This window comes from Suricata suricatta, chromosome 14, assembly GCF_006229205.1.
Source record: "Suricata suricatta isolate VVHF042 chromosome 14, meerkat_22Aug2017_6uvM2_HiC, whole genome shotgun sequence".
NCBI classification, from domain to species: Eukaryota; Metazoa; Chordata; class Mammalia; order Carnivora; family Herpestidae; genus Suricata; species Suricata suricatta.
In genome coordinates, this window is record NC_043713.1 from 47,030,452 (window position 1) to 47,051,747 (window position 21,296).

The 21,296-nt window shown below is 42.4% G+C and overlaps 1 long non-coding RNA gene across 2 annotated transcripts in view; it reads right to left on the bottom strand.

Moving 5' to 3' along the window:
• The window catches only part of LOC115277918, a 43,867-nt gene that overhangs the window by 10,969 nt on the left and 11,602 nt on the right, over positions 1-21,296 (bottom strand). The gene's annotated exons all lie outside the window — the stretch shown is intronic.

A 21,296-nucleotide genomic window follows, 5' to 3' on the forward strand; every position in this document is an offset into this window, starting at 1 on the left:
ATCATGCCTGTGCAATAACACCTCCGTAAAACCCCTAAACACTGGGTTTGGAGAGCTGCTGGGCCAGTGAACGTGTGGGGCTGGGATGTTCACTGGGTGACATCGGAGCCATTGAGTAACATCAGAGAGAGCAGGGAAGGCCCCAGTCCCCCACCTGTACCTTTCCATTTGGCTGTTCCTGAGTTGAATCCTTTCTAATAAACCAGAAATAGTAGGTAAAGTGTTTTCCTGGGTTCTGTGAACCATTCTGATATATTACCAAACTGGAGGGGGGTGTGAGAACCCTGGGTTTATAGCCAGTTGGTCAGAAGTATCAGCGGTAAACTGGGAGTTGTGGCTGGCATCTGAAGTGGCGACGGTCTGGTGGGTTTTAGCCCTGAAAGCAGGGGGGTTTGCATCAATTCTGGGTGGTTAGTGTCAAAAGTGAACTGAATTTTACGACACCCAGTCAGTGTCTGGAGAGTTGGAGAATTGGTTGATGTGGAGAGGAAAAAACAAACTCTCGCCTGCTGTAAGAAGTGGTGTGAGTGAAAACTTGTTACAAGTGTTCTTTTTTAAGGACTGACAATTCCGCAACACTGAAAAAATTAGCACTAGGGGTGAGAATGGAACGGAAGAGGGACATTGAATAAACTTTTGGCTGTTTCTGTTCTTCTTTAGCCCTTGGGCGAGCTGATTAAAAAGCAGTTTTAAGCAGCCATTTTGATAAAACTATTTGTTTGGAGGCACCTGGGTGACTCAGTGGATGAAACATCTGACTCTTAATATCAGCTCAGGTCATGATCTCATAGTCATGGGATCAAGCCCTGAGTCAGGCTCTGTGCTGGTAGCACTGAACCTGCTTGAGATTCTCTCTCTGCCTCCTTCTTTCTCCCTCAAAATAAATAAGTAAACTTAAAAAACTATTTGTTCAGGGCACCTAGGTGGCTCAAGCCTCTGACTTTGGCTCAGGTCATGATCTCACGGTTCATGTTTGAGCCCCGCATTGGGCTCTCTGCTAATAGCTCAAGGAAAGCCTGCTTTGGATTCTGTGTCTCCCTCTCTGCCCCTCTCACGTTTGCACTCTCTTTCTCTCTCTCTCTTAAAAATAAACATTAAAAAATGTTTGTTCATTTGAGTTTACGAGGGGTTTGGTTTTGTTTGGTTAAGATAAATGAAAGCTACTTGATACCCGGTGTTGAGTATCAGGTAGCTGATGCCTGCAGTACTGTGGCTGGCCCGCCAGCAGCGGGAAGGACTCAGCTGGGTGAGATCCAGACGTGACCTGTTGGCTACACCAGTGCCGCTGGACAGACAGCTGGGCCGGAGACAACACACTTAAGGAATGTTTTCTTGGCCTGGCCGAGGGAGGCCGCACATCTGTCCTGGCCTGTAGACCCGCTTTCTGCAGCCAACACAGGAGGCAGGATGCCATAAATCAATGATATGTGCACAACAGCGGAAGTGCTTCACATATTTCATGCGATATGAAATTAACATTATGTTTACAGTTTGTTTCTTAGAGTCTAAATGTGTCCACTTTATAACGATGAGTCCATAACATATTCTCTACACATAGCCCAAGAATTTTAAGTAAGCAAAATAAGATTTTTAGACAGAAGCACCCTTGCTTTCAATGAGTAACATGCCACGTGCTTGGGGTTTGAATAAGCCTGAACTTTGTAGTTCATTTTTTAACATTTGTCTTTGATCTGCTTTTTGCTAATGATGCATCAAGAGATGTTTGAGCGGCTCCTTGGAAAACTCTTCATGCACAATGCACTGTGCTACAGTCATTACCTCATGTCCTACTTAGGCTTTATGGAAAAGAAGTGCTCTTTTTAGTTTAGTGTTCGGAAGAAATCCCTTCATCAATTTACACTGGTATTAGCAATTTCAAATCTATTAAAATGAGGAACAGAATAAGATCGAAAGTTCAGAATATGGGACACCTGGGTGGCTCAGTTGGTTAAGCATCCGACTTCAGCTCCGGTCATGATCTCGAGGTTCGTGGGTTCGAGCCCCACATCGGGCTCTGTGCCGACAGCTCAGAGCCTGGAGCCTACTTTCGATTCTGTCTCCCCCTCTCTCTGGCCCTCCACACTCTGTCTCTCTCTCAAAAATAAATAAATGTTAAAAAAAAATAAAAAATAAAAAATAAAATTTAGAATAAAGAACTGAGTACAATCTTTCTAAAAACTCAGTTACCAGTACACTAAAGTGATGTGTCCAAGCTGTGGTCTTCCTAGAAACTGTCTAGAAAACTCTGTCTTCATAGAAACTCTGCAGTCCCTCCTGCCCGAGTGTCTTATGCCAAACAGTAGTATGTGAACGGTATCAACTGCGTCGGGGCTCCGATGTCTCCCATTGGAGCACAGGCTGTTGTTATCAAATGTCTGTATGTTGTGAAATGTTTACAGCTTCTACAAAGCTCTTCATTAAGAGAAATGTGCTCCCCCAAGCATACCAAAGGCAACAACAGCCACTCTCTCTCTCAATCTCTCTCTCTCTCTCTCTCTCTCTCTCTCACACACACACACACACACACACACACACACACACACACACACTTCAAAAATTCAGAACATTCATGCCTGTGTCAACATGATTTCAGATAAGCACCAACCAAGAACCCAACATGGTGTTGGCAAAGTCAGAGAATAAAGAGAAACACAGTGTTCCGCTGGCCCTCACCTCATCTGCCTCCAAAGGGACTATATTTTAATGCATTTTTAAAATGTTTTATTTATTTAAGTAATCTCTGCACCCAACCTGGGGCTCAAACCCATGATCAAGAGTCACACACTCTTCTGACTAAGCTAGCTACATATGTTTTTTATTATATAGCCAACCCCATCCTGTTTGTGTTTATTTGGGCATTTTACTGGGAAGCACTGTTTCTAATTTTTAGAAGAGAAACTATCTTTCCTTAATTACAAGGCTGTGGATGTCAGAAATTTAATTAAGGTATAAAAGATGTATCATAAGTAGTTTTTCAAAATCACATTGAGAAGAGGCACCTGGAGGGGCTCAGTCATTGGTTAAGTGGCCAACTTTTGATTTCAGCTCAGGTCATGGGCTCATAGTTCATGAGTTCAATCCCCATGTTGGGGATCTGCTGTCATCACGGAGCCTGCTTGGGATTCTCTGTCTCCCTCTCTCTCTCGACATAAATAAATAAACTTAAAAAGCAATTATATTGAGAAAGAACATGATTTATTTTATTTTATTTTATGTTTATTTTTATTTATCTTGAGAGAGACATAGAGAGCAAGTGGGGGGGTGGGGGAGCAGGGAGCGCAGAGACAGAGGGAGACAGAATCCCCAACAGGCTCCACACTGTTAGCGCAGAGCCCAGTGTGGGGCTCAAACTTATGAACCCTGAGATCATGACCGGAGCCAAAATCAAGAGTCGAATGCTTAACTGACTGAGCCACCTGATGATTTATCCTAGGCTATCATGGGAGTAGCAGTAGTATGAGTCATATGAGGCATTGGGGCATTTGGTCAAGAGAGGGGAGAGGTGTGAGGCCAGAGCACAAAGAACCCCGAGGGCCCGAGCAGCCGTGAGTTGGTGGCAGGGGTCTATGGAAGCTGAGGGCCCAGGACTACCTCCACAGCAAGGCCACACGCCAGCTAGCAGAGTTGTTCGAGTTGATGTCCTAAACCGAGACATGACCAACAGATGAGGCCTTTCCTCCCCCCAGTTCTGTACTTTCCACAACTGCATCCTCTCTTTTCTTTCTCTGGTTATTCAAAAACCTGCCCCTCTTTCAACATCAGGGTTCCCTCCCTTTGTTCCACACAGCACCCTCTACTGACCTCAGCTGCATTCCTTGACTTTCTTTGACTTACACTATTAACTGTCTGTGCAACTCATTTAGGATTTAATCTTTGGGTGTCTTGATGTTCAGAATCGTTCTTTCAGTATGTCTTGTTTTACTAAGCCAGACTAGGAGGAGTCAGGACCTGATCAATAGTGTGCATGGCCAGACCAGGCATGCTTTTTCCAGAGGTCAGGCTTGCTTGCCCACTGATGGCTGGAGCCACTGGCCTATGGTTTATTAGATGTTTCCTTAATGAGGACAGGATGACTTCCAGAGCCTGAGGTGAGTGTTGCGTCATGCCGGGTGAGTGACCCTAACGTGGCCTTGTTGGGGTATGAGCGTGAGTTCCTGACAGCGCTTTTTCACTATTGAGCCTCTTACGTTTTGCTCTCCAGTTCTCTTTAACCATGTTTGTGCTACCTTTTCCAGATTAGAGGAAGTTCTCCCCTCTTTCTAAAACCTGCAAATGTTAGATTCTTAAAAGAAATTTTTTAAAATGTGTATTTATTTTCAAGAGACAGCACAGGCAGGCCGGAGCAGAGAGAAGGGGACAGAGGATCCAGAGCAGGCTCTGCACTGATAGCAGTGAGCCCAATCAGGGGCTTGAACTCGTGAACTGTGAGATCGTGACCTGAGCCAAAGTCAGATACTCAACCAACTGAGCCACCCAAATGTCCCTGTTATATTCTTATCATACCTGAATATGGTGTTGACTCTTGGATCTGATCAAGCCTCTAACCACTTAATCTTTGGCTTTCTTGACTCATTTCTCACAATTCCATGTGGACCTTTATTATTCAGTCTTTACTATTTAGACTTCCCATTCATGGAGCATGTGATTTTCACATCAGATTCATAGAAGAGTGCCTCCGTGACCACCTGGCACCTTGGCCTCCTCACATCAGTGCCGTTCAGTGGGGGTGCTGCTGACATGGAGGAAACAGGTCTATTGTCCTCGGATTAAAGGAGTTTGGGCCTTCCATTACTGAGAACCAGCACCGCCAGGGAATTACAATCAACAAAAATGTCCCTGCAAATTTCCAAATGGCTCCTTGTTGAGTCACACTGCTTTAGATCTACCTTCCCACCCCACACTCCAAAAACACACATTTTATCCCTAAATGGGATTGTTTGTGCCTCAATCAATACACTGTTTCTTTTTTGAAAGCTTGTCATATTTTAAAGTCATTCTTCATTTAAAATTTTTTTAGTCTTAGAATGAGTCATACATGGTATTATTTTGTTTTGTTTTACTGATTATTATGGGAAATGTGGAACACACAAATAGAGGAGTATCATGAACCCCCATGGATCCATTACCTCGTTTTAACAATTATGACTGCATAGGCATTCCTGTTTTTTCTATACAGCCATCTACCATTCTCCACCTACTTCCCACTGCCATTAGGTAGTGTTTTTTTTTGTTGTTGTTGTTGTTGTTGCTTTATTTTTTATTTATTTTTGATATAGAGAGAGACAGAGCATGAAAGGGGGAGGGGCATAGAGAGAAGGAGACACAGAACCGGAAGCAGGCTCCAGGCTCTGAGCTAGCTGTCTGCACAGAGCCTGACGTGGGGCTTGAACCCACGAACGCCAGATCTGACCTGAGCCGAAGTCGGAGGCTTAACCGACTGAGCCACCCAGGCACCCCGCCATTAGGTAGTTTTGAAGCAAATCACAGACATCAGTCATTGTATGTACCTATTTGATCAACTTTTTGGTATCTTTTTTTTTTTAAGCCAACAAGGGTTAAGGTGGAAATATTTGCATAATTCTCCAGGACCCCACACTTCCATGTCACCTCCACATTCCTTCTGCTTCACCAAACATAAATCTACTGTTGTAACTATTCTTACTTGCTTGTTTCCTCTATTTTCTCAGACAATGCCAGGACAAGTCAAGACTTTGTCACATGCTCTGTTTTTAACAGCTGTTTGTATAAGTTGTCTTTGTTTATTTTTAATTTTTAAATGTTTATTCTTTTTGAGAGAGAGAGAGACAGAGTGTGAGCAGGGGAGGGGCAGAGAGAGAGGGAGACACAGAATCTGAAGCAGGTTCCAGGCTCTGAGCTCTTAGCACAGAGACCGATGTGGCGCTCGAACACACAAACTGTGAGATCATGACCTGAGCCGAAGTCGAACGCTCAACCTACTGAGCCACCCAGATGCCCTTGTATCATACAAGTCTTTGGACTGCCATATGTTCTATCTGTGCTAGTTCGGTGACCTGTATTAGCCAACCGACATCCCCATCTTTTCTTGGGTAAAACAAAATATAGTTTAACACCATCCAAATATCACTTTTATTTCTGCCTCTCTTTGTATTCCCTGGGAAGCTCTCTACCAGGCTGGGAACTCTGAGTCCATTATTTACCCGAACTTCCTGTTTTGCTCCTTACCTGTCCTGCTAATTTGGAAAATGTGTGTCCTTCTGCTGTACTCACAATTCTCATCCCAACATTTAATGAAAGTAAAATGATTGCTTTTCAGTGGTGTTTATAGAATATTTAGAAAATGAAGAGAATATAAGCCAAGTCCATTAATGGTTGAGTGCTAATATTAAACAGAATATTGGGATGATTGGTTCTCTGTCCTGACTGGTTCTTCAATGATTAGGACAATCAAACAGTGTGTCCAGCTTTCTTCCTTCATACCCTTATGGGATGCACTTGCTGGCTATTTGATTGCTTAGTGGTTAAAATTGATTAACCTTGCTGATTTTGAGGGAAGTTCTTTGAACACAAATAGATGAACCTTAACCTGGAGCAACCATAAGTGCCAAACCATTGACACTGAGGTCTCTAGGCTCTTCAGTTTATGTGGGGAGTCATAACCTTGACCTGGAATACAACTTCTCTTTCAGTCAGTCTCTCACTGAATCATGGCTATTCCCTTGGATTTTTTCCCCCAGATGTAGCTCCCTTCCAACTTCTTGCCTCTAGATGGGTGCTAAAAAGAGTATAGATCTGTGTTAACAGTTTGAAGGATTACTATATACCAGGACTGCAAGCTGATCAAGCAGAAGGAAAGGGATACTGACTTGCCTGGTTGGCTCAGTTGGTTAAGCATCTGACTCTTGATCTCAGCTTGGTCTTGATCTCAGAGTCGTGCGTTCAAGCCCTGTGTTGGATGCTGGGTGTGAACCTACTTAAAAAAAAAAATAAAAGAAGGAAGGGGATGTTAAATGCTCATATCAAACACTCTATAAGAATGCATATGGGGGCACTGGAGTGGCTCAGTGATTAAGCATCTGACAGGCTCAGGTCAAGGTCTCGCTGTTTGTGAGTTCAAGCCCAATGTGGGGCTCTGTGCTAACAGCTCAGAGCCTGGAGCCTGCTTGGGTCCTGTGTCTCCTCTCCCCCCCCCCCCCGCCCCCCTGCTTCTGCACTCACGCCCTCTCTTTTTCTCTCTCAAAAATAAATAAATATAAACAGGGCTGCCTGGGTGGCTCAGTCAGTTAAATGGCTGACTTCAGCTCAGGTCATGATCTCACAAGCTGGTGAGTTCAAAGCCCCATGTCGGGCTCTGTGCTGATAGCTCAGAGCCTGGAGCCTGCTTTGGATTCTGTAGTCCCCTCTCTCTCTGCGCATCCCCTGTTCATGCTCTGTCTCTCTGTCTCTCAAAAATAAATAAATGTAAAAAAATTAAAAAATATATAAACAAGTAATTTAAGAAACAAAGAATGCTTATATTATTATATTTAATTTTTAAGTGCACTATTATTTATAATAGTTGTGAAAATACTTTTCTAAGTTCCACTCCTAAAAAGATATAATTTTGACTGCTTTGTCTTTCATCATTCTTAACATTAACCCTAGGTCAAAGGGTACAGTGGTATCATTATTATCATTATTATTGGCACTGGCCAAACACTGAGAGGGATTTAAGTAACTTGCCTAAAATTGAACAGTTCATTAGTAAGGAGTCTGGAGCCTCTGTCTGGGCTGGAATAGAGAGGACTTTGCCAGCCTCGTCCACTCAGTCCATCTGCTTTTGCCAAAATCATAGTCTATAATAATGCATTCCAGGAAAATGCTATTGGCAAAGGTGCAAGTCATGATCACGAGCTATGGCGTGAAGCACCTGGAGACAAAGAGAATCCCCATCCTTGCCTATTTCCCCAAGTTGTTGTGGCAACTAAAAGTATACATGTATGTGAAAGTTCTTTCTAAGCTATGAAGTTCTATTCAGATGAAGGTACTGATGATGATATACTAACGGCATTTGACATCTGGGGAGGGTTTTCAGTAAGTCAGCCATTGAGCTGAATTCTTTATGCGTCATCTCATGTACTCCTCCATTTAGTGCTATAAAGTCTACTGTGGACCAATCCTAGTCCCAATCATTAATGTTTGCTAGAAAAATACAGAAGGGACAAGAAAACCCAGAGGACAAATCAAACACTTCACCATAAATTTCTCTTACATTCATAATTTATTACTCATTTGACAGAGGTTCTATACATCTTCATTTTTTAGAAGTTTTTTATTTATTTAGAGAGAGAGAGAGAGAAAGACTGCAACATGAGCACGGAAAGGGGAGAGAGAGACAGAGAGAGAGAATCCCAAGCAGACTCTGTGCTGTTAGCACATGGAGCCTGATGCAGGGCTTGATTTCACAAACCGTGAGATCATGACCTGGGCTGAAATCAAGAGTCCGACACTTAACTGACTGAACCACCCAGATGCCCCTAAATATATGTGTCTGCACACATATATTTATATATATACTTGCTGGAAGGCATTTCTGAACTATACCTTGTGAAGGAAATTACAGGAATTTCTTCTTTTGTGTTTATGGGAGCAAATATTACATTTCCTGAGAAAATCTGTTTTACTTCCCCTCAAGAAAACAGGCTATTGAACCCTGCTCACAAAGGACTAACCTTTGATTTTACTAAGCTAAAAACATTGCTTTGTATTTGAATGCTGAGGGCACCCTCCTTCCCCATATGATAAGCATCTAAATCACCTACAATCAATCGCTATTGATAAAGATTATGCATGAGTCTTCTACCAATCTATATTCTGGGAAATTTTTACATACCAATGAATTTGTCAACAGGAATCATTGTCTAAGGCAATTGCCACTCCTGTTTTGTACCCCACCCAATTTTTCAATAAAAAACGCTGACTCTCCAGTCAGAGCAGAGATGCCTGCTTACAGTGCAGAAGTGCCTGACTGGAAAGCAGAGGTGCCTGCCTGGTGATCAGAAAAAAGCTCGAGGCTCTCTCACTCTCTCTTGCCAACACCGTCCCTTCTTCAGGGAGCCCTGGACCCGCTGGAGTAGGGCTCCGGCATATACTCCTACAACAATTTATTTATCTGTTATTTGAGAGAGAGCGTGCAAGCCCTAGAAAGGGGCAGAATCTGTTTTTTAAGTTATTTATTTTGTGACAGAAAGCATGAGGAGGGTAGAGATGGAGAGAGAGCAAGAGACAGAGGGAGAGAGAATCCCAAGAAGGCTCCATGCTGAGCATCCCAACATGGGACTCAATCCCATGACCTTGGGATCATAACTTAAATGGAAATCAAGAGTTGGACACTCAACCAACTGAGCCACCCAGGCACCCTGTGACCAGCAATTTATAAACAAGAGCAAGGCTTATCTTCTTCAAAATTATCACTTAAATAATTATCCATGGCCACTCCTTGGGTCCAAGTTCCTCTAGGTGGTGGCCTCTTTTCTCTCTCATACTCTTCAATATAACAGAAAGAGAAGCCTTGGGGATGCTTGGGTGGCTCAGTCAGTGAAGCGTCCAACTTCGGCTGAGGTCATGATCTCACAGTTCATGGGTTCAAGCCCCACGTCAGGCTCTGGGCTGACAGATTGGAGCCTGGAGCCTGCTTCAGATTCTGTCTCCCTTTCTCTCCCTCTCCCATGCTTATGCTCTCTCTCTCTCTCTCTCTCTCTCTCTCTCTCTCTCTCTCTCAAAAAATAAACATTAAAAAAAAGGGAGGAAAAAAAAGAAAGAAAAAAAAAGAAAGAGAAGCCTTTGAAAGCAGTTAATGTGAAGCTAAGACATAATTAGAGCCTGAGAAGAGGAAATGCCAGCTTCTTTTAAGATGATGTTACTTCCTTTTTCTAGACTAAAAACCAATCTTTTCATAGTGGCTTTCAAGGCATAAGTTGGCAATGTGGTTCCTAAATGTCTAACAAATGGGAAATACCTTAAATTATAGTGCAACCATACAATGGAATATTACAAGCCAATTAAAATGATTTTTCAATGAGAAAAATTATAGAGGAAATCCTCAAAAATAAAATGGTAAACGATAAAAATCAGGATATGTAACTGTGTGGTATGTCCACAGGTTGTTTTACACATTCACACACACACACACACACACACACACACACACACACATACACGTGTGCGTGTGCGTGTGCGCACTCAAATGTTAATAGAGGTTAACTTTGGATATTGAAGTTATGAGTTTTCAAAAATTTCAACTATTATACTTTCTCTTATTTTCCAAACATTCTATCATGAATAGTTATTATTTTTATAATAAAAAAGATGGAGGAAAATAATAAAAGAGTTAAATACTGTGGTTTAAATGTAGACAAGAGTTTCTGAAGACTATAGTTTCCAAAAGTAAATACGTGGTGTTAATAGTCCTGGTTCCTTGTGAATGGAAATATGATCTTCCTGGGTTGTTTCCCCATATTCTAGGTGATTTTGTAGCTGATTCCTACTTGTACTGCTCGGTTCTGAGCTTCCCAGCATGTACATAATTTCCCAGGAGTACTCGCTGAATGTTTTGGGCAAAAGGCTTTCAGATGAGTGGGGCTCAGCCCAGCAAGGGATCTGCGGTGCACTTAGACTTTCCTTCTAATTTAAAGGAGATTATTCAAATTTGCCTAAAGCTCTCAATGTGCTACTTGAAAGTTCTGCTAACCATAGAACCAAACCGAGAAAAACCTCAAAGGAATACATTGGGCAAAAATAGGAGTAAGATGCATTTTTAGGAGCAGGTATTTGAATGTGAAGTGTGGAAAAGAAAGACATTTATTAATTGGAGACAAACTCCTGAAAATCACTTAAAATGTAAATATAGGACATGATTATAATGCAGAGGTATTATTTTTCTCCCTTAGGAGAGGATTTTTAGGGGCGTCTCGGTGGCTCAGCTGGTTAAGCGTCCGACTTCGGCTCAGGTCATGATCTTGAGGTTCATGGATTTGAGCCCCACGTTGGGCTCTGTGCTGACAGCTCAGAGTCTGGAACCTGCTTCCGATTCTGTGTCTCCCTCTCTCTCTGCCCCTCTCTTCTTCATGCTCTGTCTCTCTCTCCCAAAATAAATAATAAACATTAAAAAATAAAAAAGAGGATTGAATACATTTTTTAAAACATTTAGTTATTTTTGAGAGAAAGAGAGAGTGAGGGGAAGAGGGACAGAGAGAGACACACACACACAGAATTGGAAGCAGGCTTCAGGCTCTGAGCTGTCAGCACAGAGCTTGATGTAGGGCTTGAATTCACAAGTGGCAAGAACATGTCCTGAGCTGAAGGCAGAGCTTAAGTGACTGAGCCATCCAGGTGCCCCAAAGAGGTAGATTTTTTAAAAAAATTTATGTCTTTGTTTTATTTTGAGAGACAGAGACAGAGCATGAGCAGGGGAGGGGCAGAGAAAGCGGGAAACACAGAATAAGAAGCAGGCTCCAGGCTCTGAGCTATCAGCACAGAGAGTGATGCAAGACTTGAACCCATGGACCATGAGATCATGACCTGAGCCGAGGTCGGACGCTCAACTGACTGAGCCACCCAGGTGCCCCAAAGAGGTAGATTTTTAAATTTGAACAGAAAAACAAGTGGTGTGACAGAGCTGCACCTCTGTGGCTCAAGGTGTGGATTGTGTTCCTGTTTGCTGTCAGACCCCTTCCCTGCCTCCTCCCTGCTCCTGTCCTGCGTCTCTTTATCTGATAGTTCAGGGAACATTTCTTTTTTCTTCTTTTTTTTTTTTAAATATTTTAAAACTTATTTTTGAAAGAGAGAGAGAGGCAGCACACGAGCAGGGGAGGGAGACACAGAATCCAAAGCAGGCTCCAGGCTCTGAGCTATCAGCACAGAGCTGGACACGGGGCTCAAACTCCTGACCTGTGAGATCATGATCTGAGCCGAGATCAGATGCTTAACTGACTGAGCCGCCTAGGCGCTCCTCAGGGAACAACATTTCTCAGGTTCCTTGCCTCTGGCTTGATGTAGCTTCCATTTGGCTAACGGAAGCTCCTGGAATCCTGGAGTGGGGAGAAAGGGAGAAACCATGCTGCTTTCCTCCCTCTCTCTCTACCTTGGGCGGTATCTTTGGTTCTAGCTTTTTCTCCTCTTTGGTATCGGCTTCTGCCAGGTGACACTGAATCCTGGGTTCCAAGAACGTTCTGCCCTCTCAGCTTTGGTAGTTTCCAGCTGTTGCTAATCTCTGTTTGGCTTTCCTACTCTTTCATCAATTATATATTGAACTCCTTCTATTAAAGTCCCTCTTAAATACTCAAATTGGCTTCTGCTTTTCACACTAGACTCTGGCAATACAACTGGTTGTAATTTAGGATCGTGCTGGGAAAGGCACTGCAGCTCAAGGGGACATACATAAGGGAAGCAAAGTAAAGACATTTCAATGACCCACTGCACCATCAGATATGTTGTCACAATCGCAGCAGGTGAAATGCAGGAGCTGCCTGAAGTGGGGGTTCCTGGTGCAAAGGGATTTAGAAAGAATTTCAAGCATGTGTCGAAAGAAAAACAAAAGTTGGCTCTCAACAATCTGGGTTTGATGGCTGATAATTGGTGAGTTGTTTATGTACCATGGAGAGAGGCCATTTATTTCTTTAGGAATAAGCTTATGGAGCTTGAAACAATACCCGTTCTCTGGAGTAACAGCCTTCTGAGAACATCCAAATTTCGTAAAACCCGAACAAAATCTCCATACAGGAGGCTGTCTCCCATGGCCGTGCGAAGCATGATTGGGCAACAGAGCGTATTTAATTTTTAAAAAGCCACTTTGGGATAATTACTAGCTGCTTTTTAAATTTTAAAATCCTCAACTCTGTATTTATGAAGTCAGGACCATAATTTGTGAAATCAAAGAATTACCAGTTGCTATAGTTTTGTCACCACTGGGGAATCCTTACGATAGAGGCAAGAATAGAACAGTTACCAACTGAGCCCTATAAAGAAGGCAAATGAGGTGTGCTCAGTACATCACTGAGAAAAATCTCTTTTTTAAAATGCTTATTTATTTATTTATTTATTTTGAGAGAGAGAGAGAGAGAGAGAGAGAGAGAGAGAGAGAGAGAGAGAGAGAGAGCAAGTGAGCATGAGTGGGCAAGCGGCAGAAAGACAGGGAGACAGAGAATCCCAAGCCTTGCATAGTCAGTGCAGAGCCCCATCTAGGGCTTGAACCCATGAACCATGAGATAATGACCTGAGCCCAAATCAAGAGTCAGATGTTTAACCGAATGAGCCACCCAAGTGTCCCAGAAAAATCTTTCTTGAATGAATGCATGCACGCCTGAAATTATCAGTGAACAGGAACAAGGAATTCATTCTGTCTGGACTTAGTAGTATCTTTTAGGCAAGGTCTTGAAGAATGATGAGTCATTGTGGAGGCAAGAGCAGGATGGGATTTCAGGAAGACCCAAAAGGTAGAATGGAGAGAGTAAGCAGTAGCCAAGTGAGGCTGGGGGAGGTAGTGTGGTGGGCTAGGCTGGCTTTGGAGGTCAGATAAGCAGTTCTGACTTCCTTTTATGAACAGAAGGGCATGGAAGGCTTTTGAGTTGAGGAATGACATGATCACATCTCTGCTTTGTGAGTTCCTTGCATGTACAAGTTCAATATGTATTTGTCAAATTAAATTTCTCAAAGATGATTATGAAACAGCTGCTAAAAATTCTTCTGAATATAATTCCTCTTCAGGTTAGGAGCATTTTCCTGCCAGGTGTGGTTAATACCCATTGTTGGTTTCCTAGCAACCATACATCCTTTTGGTGGAGGAAACAGAAGGGTCAATTGAACATCTCCATTTAGAATCACTCAGAGGACAGCGTATCTCCAAGGAGACATTTGCCTCATTTGTTCCCTCAACTTCCAGAGAATACAAGTGGGTCAGAAGGGACGGCTGAGGTTTGGGCTGGGGTGGGATCATGTTTCTGCAGGAAGGTAGGGGAGTATAGGATGGGGAAGCAATTCAGCCCTCTCCTACCATGCACGCTTGCGTCAGAATAAGGTTTTCACAGAAAGCTTAAGCACAAAGGAATTTGCAGAGAGAGGCCCAGATGATACGGGAGGCATGAAGCTGTCAAATGGGCTCCAAGGGCGAGACAGGATAAAGATAGAAGGAGTGAAGGGCAGAGACATCACCAAGACCCTGAGAATCTTTTTGGTAATCCTTAGAACAGTCCTCAAGGAAGTTGTTATCATGTCAAATTGATAGATGAGCAAACAGAGACCTGTAGAAGTTAAGGGGCTTGACCAACCTAGCCAGACCAGGGTCTCATCATTCCAAGGACAAGGAGCACAAGCAAAAAACTCATCCACTCACCATGGTCACTCGTGGCCACCTTGGACTAAGTCTACTCTCTGTGGATCTTCCTTGACTTCTCCTTGGCATCTGTCTCTTTCCCACTTCCTCTTAAAAACATTGCGTGGTTCCTGTCCCCACTTCCCCTCCTTCACCTCCTAACCCTCCAGCTCCTCCTTGTAGGCATCCTTGACAGGCATCTCTTCAGGACATGCCTTCCTTCCTCTAAGAGTTGATATACTAGAAGCTCTGTGCCCAGCCTCTTTTCTTCTCACACTACAAACCCTATGTGGTGATTTGTCTATTGCCCTGACTTCAACCTCCACTCACACGGGACTGTCAATGTAGGTCTCTGCTTCAGACAGTTCAGCTGCCCCCAGTCTCCTACTCCTCACTGTGCATGTGGCTATTCCACAATCATTTCAAATACTGGAGCAGAACCTCTGCATTCCTACCCCGAAGTCTCCATATGATTCAACATTCTGTTAGGAGTTTCTCATTGGGGGGATGATTTGTTTCAGAGACAGGGCCACTGTATCTCTAGGGTTCCTCTCAACAATCCAACTCTGTGATCACAGAACAAAAACTATATCACAACCTGAACTTAATGCCAAATGCCTACTCCAAAAGGGAAAATAAATCTCAATCTGCAATGTTCTGGACTCTATCAGGTGAGAAGAGGAGGAGATGAAGAAGAAGAGGGAGGGAAAGGAGACTCTCATTGAACTGGGTCAGCACCTGCTAGGCAAGAAGTCAGTTGCCTAGCAACTGTGCCCTCTCCTCACCTCCCCCTAGATATTAATTTGTAATATTCCATTCCTCCCTCCCTTCTTTCAAGCTTGCTCTCAGTGTTGATTTCAGGCAGATTTTACCTATATAAAATCGAAAGGGAGGGGATGCATTTATCATATTCTTAATGCTGACATAGCTGACTATGGAAGTTGCAGATTATAGAGAAATGCACAATTCTTCAAATGAAAATGCCTTTTTTTGACCATTATTTATTTAAAAAATATTTATTGAATATGTCTGTAATGTGTTTGACACTCTGCAAAGGATTGAGTTGAAGAATCTTCTACAGGAAGGTTTGAAAACTGAAATGAGTCCCTTATGTCCACAAAAGACTAAGAATTGGTGGAGAGATCACACATTAACATTCCAACTTTAAGAACATATATGGGCTGCTGGACATAATATCAAAATCAATTGCATTACTATATCCAGTAATAAACATCTTCAAGGGGCGCCTGGGTGGCTCAGTCAGTTGGGCATCAGACGTTGGCTTCAGTCATGATCTCACCATTCATGAGTTCAAGCCCCACATTGGGCTCTGTGCTGACATCTCAGAGCCTGGAGCCTGCTTCGGGTTCTGTGTCTCCCTCTCTCTCTCTCTCTGTCTCTCCCCCACTTGTGCATTCTCTCTCTCTCTCTCTTTCTCTCTCTCAAACATGAAAAAAAAATTAAAAATAAATGAACATCCTGAAAAATACTATTTATAACAGCAAAAAAAAAAAAAAAACCAACCCCGCAAGTTATCTAGGAGTTAAACTAACAAATGATGTACAAGGCCTGGTGTGTAGGGGAAAAAAATCTTGGCATGGAGAAAACTATAAAACTCTATAAAAATATTTTAAGAAATGTAAACAAATGGAAAACATATACTATATTTGTGGTTGGGAACACATAAAATCCTAAAGAGTTAATTCTCTCTAATCTGTAAATCCAATAGAATTAAAACATTTTAAAAGCTTTTTTTTTTTTTTTTTTTTTTTGAGAGAGTGTGCATGGGAGTGTGAGCAGGGCCGGGGCAGAAGGAGAGAATCCCAAGCAGACTCTGCAGTGCCAGCACGGAGCCCAGCTTAGGGCTCAAATGCATGAACAACAGATCATGACCCGCACTGAAATCAAGAGGTGGACACTTAACCAACTGAGCCACCCAGGTGCCCCAATCCAAGAGAATTCAGATGAAAAATCCCAATTGATATTTTGGGGATATTCATAAGTTGATTCTAAAATTAATACAGGTAAGTAAAGGGCCAATAACAACCATGGTAACTTTATTTTTTTTTTAGAATTATCTACCTATCTATCTATCTATCTATCTATCTATCTATCTAGAGAAGGAGAGAGAATGTGGGGGAGAGGCAGAGAGAGGGAGAGAGAAAATGTCAAGCAGTCTCCACGCTGTCAGCATAGAGCCTGACATGGGCTTTAACTCACAAACCTTGAGGTCATGAGCTGAGCCAAAATCAGGAGTCAACACTCAACCAACTGAGGCACCCAGGGGCCCCAACCATGGTAATTTTAAATACAAAGAAAATGGCAGGAGATATTAGGATTTCTTATAATATTGCAGGAAATATGGAAGTGTACATTGGAGCAGAAATGGAAAAGGTTGACTGCTAGAAAGGAACGGGGACGCCCAAACAGACTTATACTTAAAGGAGTCTTGATACACAACAGAGCTAGAATGACCAATTATGGGGGAAAGGTGGACAGTTTAGTAAATGGTGCTGGGAACACTGGCTCTCCACAGGGAAAAAAATTAATCACATCATCATCTTACATCATAAGCAAAAATGTATTGCAAAGAACTTAAATAATAAGAGTAAAACTTTAATGTTTATTTTTAAGAGACATAGAGAGACAACACAAGCAGGGGAGGGGTAGAGAGAGGGAGAGACAGAATTGGAAGCAGGCTCCAGACTCTGAGCTGTCAGCACAATGCCCAACGGGGCTCAACCCCACCAACTGTGAGATCATGACCTGAGCCAAGGTCAGAGCTTAACCGATGAGCCACCCAGGGGCCTTAAGAGTAAAACTTTAATAGCCTAAAGAGTATAGGTGAGCATGTCTTTATACGCTTGGGGGAGGGGAGACTTTTCTAAGACTCAAAAACACAAAGTAAAAGAAAAGATTACTATGTTTTGTTAAAGGAAATTTTCAGAAAAGGTAAAATCAGACAGACATAAAATTAACACATATTAAAGATATTACTTACAGTGAACCTTGTTGGCTCAGTCGGTGAAGCGTGTAATGCTTGATTGTGAGTTTGAGCCCTGTGTTGGGTAGAAACATTGTTTGAAAAGAATAAAACAGGGGCACCTGGGTGGCTCAGTCGGTTGAGCCTCCGACTTCGGCTCGGGTCAGATCTCACGTTCGTGGGTTCGAGCCCTGCATCAGGCTCTGTGCTGACAGCTAGCTCAGATCCTGGAGCCTGTTTCAGATTCTGTGTCTCCTTCTCTCTCTGCACCTCCCCCCTCATGCTCTATCTCTCTATATATCAAAAATAAATAAAAAACGTTAAAAAAATTAAAAAGAAAGAAAAGAATAAAACCTTTAACAAAAGATTTTATTTACTTCATTATTAATGAGGGAGCCAGGCAGACGTTACAACCATCAAAATGAGAAAGCAGAGAACTACGAATTTATAGGGAATAAAGGCATGTTGAAATAAACTTCCACAGGCTGGTTTGGGGAGGGGGGTTAGGGGGTATGGGCAGACAGAGTCCACCGAACTGCCACCAGACAGAATTTTATTTTCATATCCAGAGATGAGAATTATTTTGCATAGCTATCAGTGTTTGCAACTTAAAAGTTGTAAAATAGCTCAAAACAATGAGCGACTAAAATCCAATAACCTGGAAAAATGTGCTCTAAACAATGCATAATTTCCCCTGGAGAACACCAGCAATCTTTCATGTTTATGCCAAATATCTTAAATATTTTATTATATTTTTAAAAACTTTTGGCCTATCAAAAGACATTATAAATTAAGTGAAAAAATAAGCCAGACTAAGAGAAGCTCTTTTTGATGCTCCTAATTAACAAAGGATTATCCAAAATATATAAAGAATTTCTTCAAATCAATGAAAAAATGTAAAAAATAACAGTAGAAAAATGGGCAAATGATACAAACAGGAAATTCCAGAAAGAGAAACAAAGGAAAACAGAATGACAAATATGCTCAACCTCACCAGTAGTTAGAGAAATGCAAACTAAACCACAGTGACAGAACACTTCACATTTGCTAGGTTGGAAAAAAATAAAACAGACTGACAATTACAAATGTTGGGGACCACACGGTGCTATGGGGAAAAAATACTATGAAAGTGTAAATTAGTACAACCACTAAAGCAACTGCATTATTGCTAGTAAAATTAAAGATGTGTTTGTCCTCAAACCAAGTAGTTTATTTCCTGGGATTTTCTTCTACACACGCACAAGGAAATAAATAGAAACAAGACGACTTTAGGGTGCCTGGGTGGCTCAGCTGGTTAAGAGTCTGACTCTTGATTTCAGCTCTGGTCATGATCTCACAGTTCATGAATTCGAGCCCCACATCAGGCTCTGTGCTGACAGTGCAGAGTCTGCTCGGGAGTCTCTCTCTCTTTCTTGCTCTCTGCCTCTCCCCCATTCACTTGCTCTCTCTCTCTCTCTCTTTCTCTCTCAAAATAAATAAATAAACTTAACAAAAATAAACAAGACTATTTTGACAACATGGCCTATAATAGCAAAATATTGGAAACAGTTGAAATGGCCATCAATAGAAGCATTTAAAAAATTGTGGTATGCCTATACAAAGGAGTGCTGTATAGCCATTAATAAGAAAGAATCAGGCTATGTGTGTGACGTGAATAAATCCCCCAAACATAATGTTGGGTGAAAGACCATGTTGCAGAATAATGTGCTGGAGTCCAGCTCCAGCAGGTCCAGGGCTCCCTGAAGGATGGACGGTGTCAGCAAAAGGGAGCGAGAGAGCCTCGAGTTTCTTTGTGATCACCAGGCAGGCGTCTCTGCTCTGTTTTGGTGTCTATTTATAGGTCAAGCAATAACATGACATCAGAAAATAGAATTGTTTACAGTGGCTAACTTTTTGTGATAAGATGCTTTGATCAGTGAAAGGGTACAGAACCAGATTTTTCAGAAGTATTTCTGTAAAACCACCCCCTTCATTCTTCATGTCAGTCCCAGAAGAAGAAAGTAACAAACTTATCTTATTTTGCACAGGTTGGTTTTTTGCCAATATTTATGACTTTGTTTTTAATTAACAACTTACAACCAAGTCATGTAATGTACTTACAGTGAGGTTGAGTAAATCTTATAACCAAGAGAATAACAGGATGTTTTTAGTGAAAAAAAAAAACAAAACCAGGATAACACACACATTATTTAAGTCAGTAATGCTAAAATTAAAACATGGGTTAAGTTGTATAGAGATAGGCTAGGAGTTATTTTATCTGGCTCATTAACCATAAGAGAAAGAATGCTTGTTAACAAGTTGCTTGAGAAAGCCCTTTCTTTAACGCCCAAGCACAATGGGGGCCTGTGTGTGTTGGCCTTGCACCTGGGTTTCTAGTTTCTTATCCATCCTCATAACTGAAGTCAGTACAAGGGGGGGTACTTGTAGGACGTGGACCTTGGGAAGGGACTATGTTTTGTTCTTGTTTTCTATTTCTTATCTCCAAATGAGACTCCTTTTCTCTGGGCCAGACTTAAATGCAACTCTTGTGTTTTTAACCCCTTTATAGTCTATGTTTTGAATCTACAGGGGCGTCTTGGAAGAGTCTTTCGACGAACATGTACAGTGCTTTGATCTAAAATCTCTTGGGGCGCTTGAATGGCTCAGTCGGTAGAGTGCTGCATTCGGTTCAGGTCATGATCTTGTGGTTCATGGGTTTGAGCCCCACGTCAGGCTCTGTGCTGACAGCTAGCTCAGAGCCTGGAGCCTGTTTTAGATTCTGTGTCTCCACCTCTCTCTGACCCTCCCCTGCTCATGCTGTCTCTCTTTCTCAAAAATAAGAAAACATTAAAAAAAATTTAAATCTCCTTTATAGAGGTGGGAATATGCTTCTTCTCATGAGGTAGCTGTGTGGGGAATATCAGTCTGATTTGGAACATTGTGAGGCCTAATCAATAACAGCAGGCTCATTCCCAGTATGAGCCAGTAGCAGAAGGAGATACCAGTTTCACCTCTCATGGCAGGAGCTGTGCAAACGTCTGCTGTTTCCTTGCTGTGACTGTGTCATCCAGTGAGGCAGATGCGGCTCCCACCAACAATGCACATGTATGTTATCATCCATATGAAATCTTAAAACACACACGGAAATGATAAAAATGTATGTAACATGGGGTAGGATGCGGGTGGGATCCAGGAGGGCTACAAAGGGCTTCGGTTGTGACTGTGTTGCTTTATTTCTCAGTCTGCGAAACTGGATATCTGGTGTTTGCTGTATTTTCCTCTGAATTGTTGTATGTCTTAAGTAGGTGATAGTTTTTTGTCTATGTACCTGGCTTATATTTCTTGGTGAAAGTAGATTTCAGCCTCAAAGCTAAACCAAAGTCCCTTTTCCCCTTTTCTGTTCATTTCTCTCAGAAGTGGACTTCCTGCTCCCCCGGGGCAAGTTTTGGCTCTTAGGGAACCCAGGGAGTGAACTGTAGATAGATTCTTTCCCCTTTAGGAACACTGGCTCTAGCAAGACCAGGTACAATCTTTGTCAGGAGTGTCTGTTCTCTAGGAGGTGGACTGGACTTGCCTGCCAGCAGCAGGTGTGGGAAGTCTAGAAGGAAGAGAAATAAGAGAAAAAGCCTTACTGGGCTTGGAACAAAGCAAGATGCAGTGGGGATCTGGGTGGGGCAGAGACTTCAGGATAGGGACTCCTTCCAATTTTGTGAAGGCTAGCTCTAATCTTTCCCCTGGCCAATATTAGCCTTGCAGGGCCCATGAAAAAGCACAGCTCAGGAAAGTACTATCTCACAGCAAAAATATGTAAGTTAAGGACAAAGCACATCAAGGAGATATAATAATAAGGAATTTGGGGCACCTGGGTGGCTGAGTCAGTTAAGTGTCTGACTTTGGCTCAGGTCATGATCTTGTGGTTTGTGGGTTCGAGCCCCATGTCCGGCTCTGTGCTGACATCTCAGAGCCTGGAGCCTGCTTCCAATTCCGTGTCTCCCTGTCTCTGCCCCT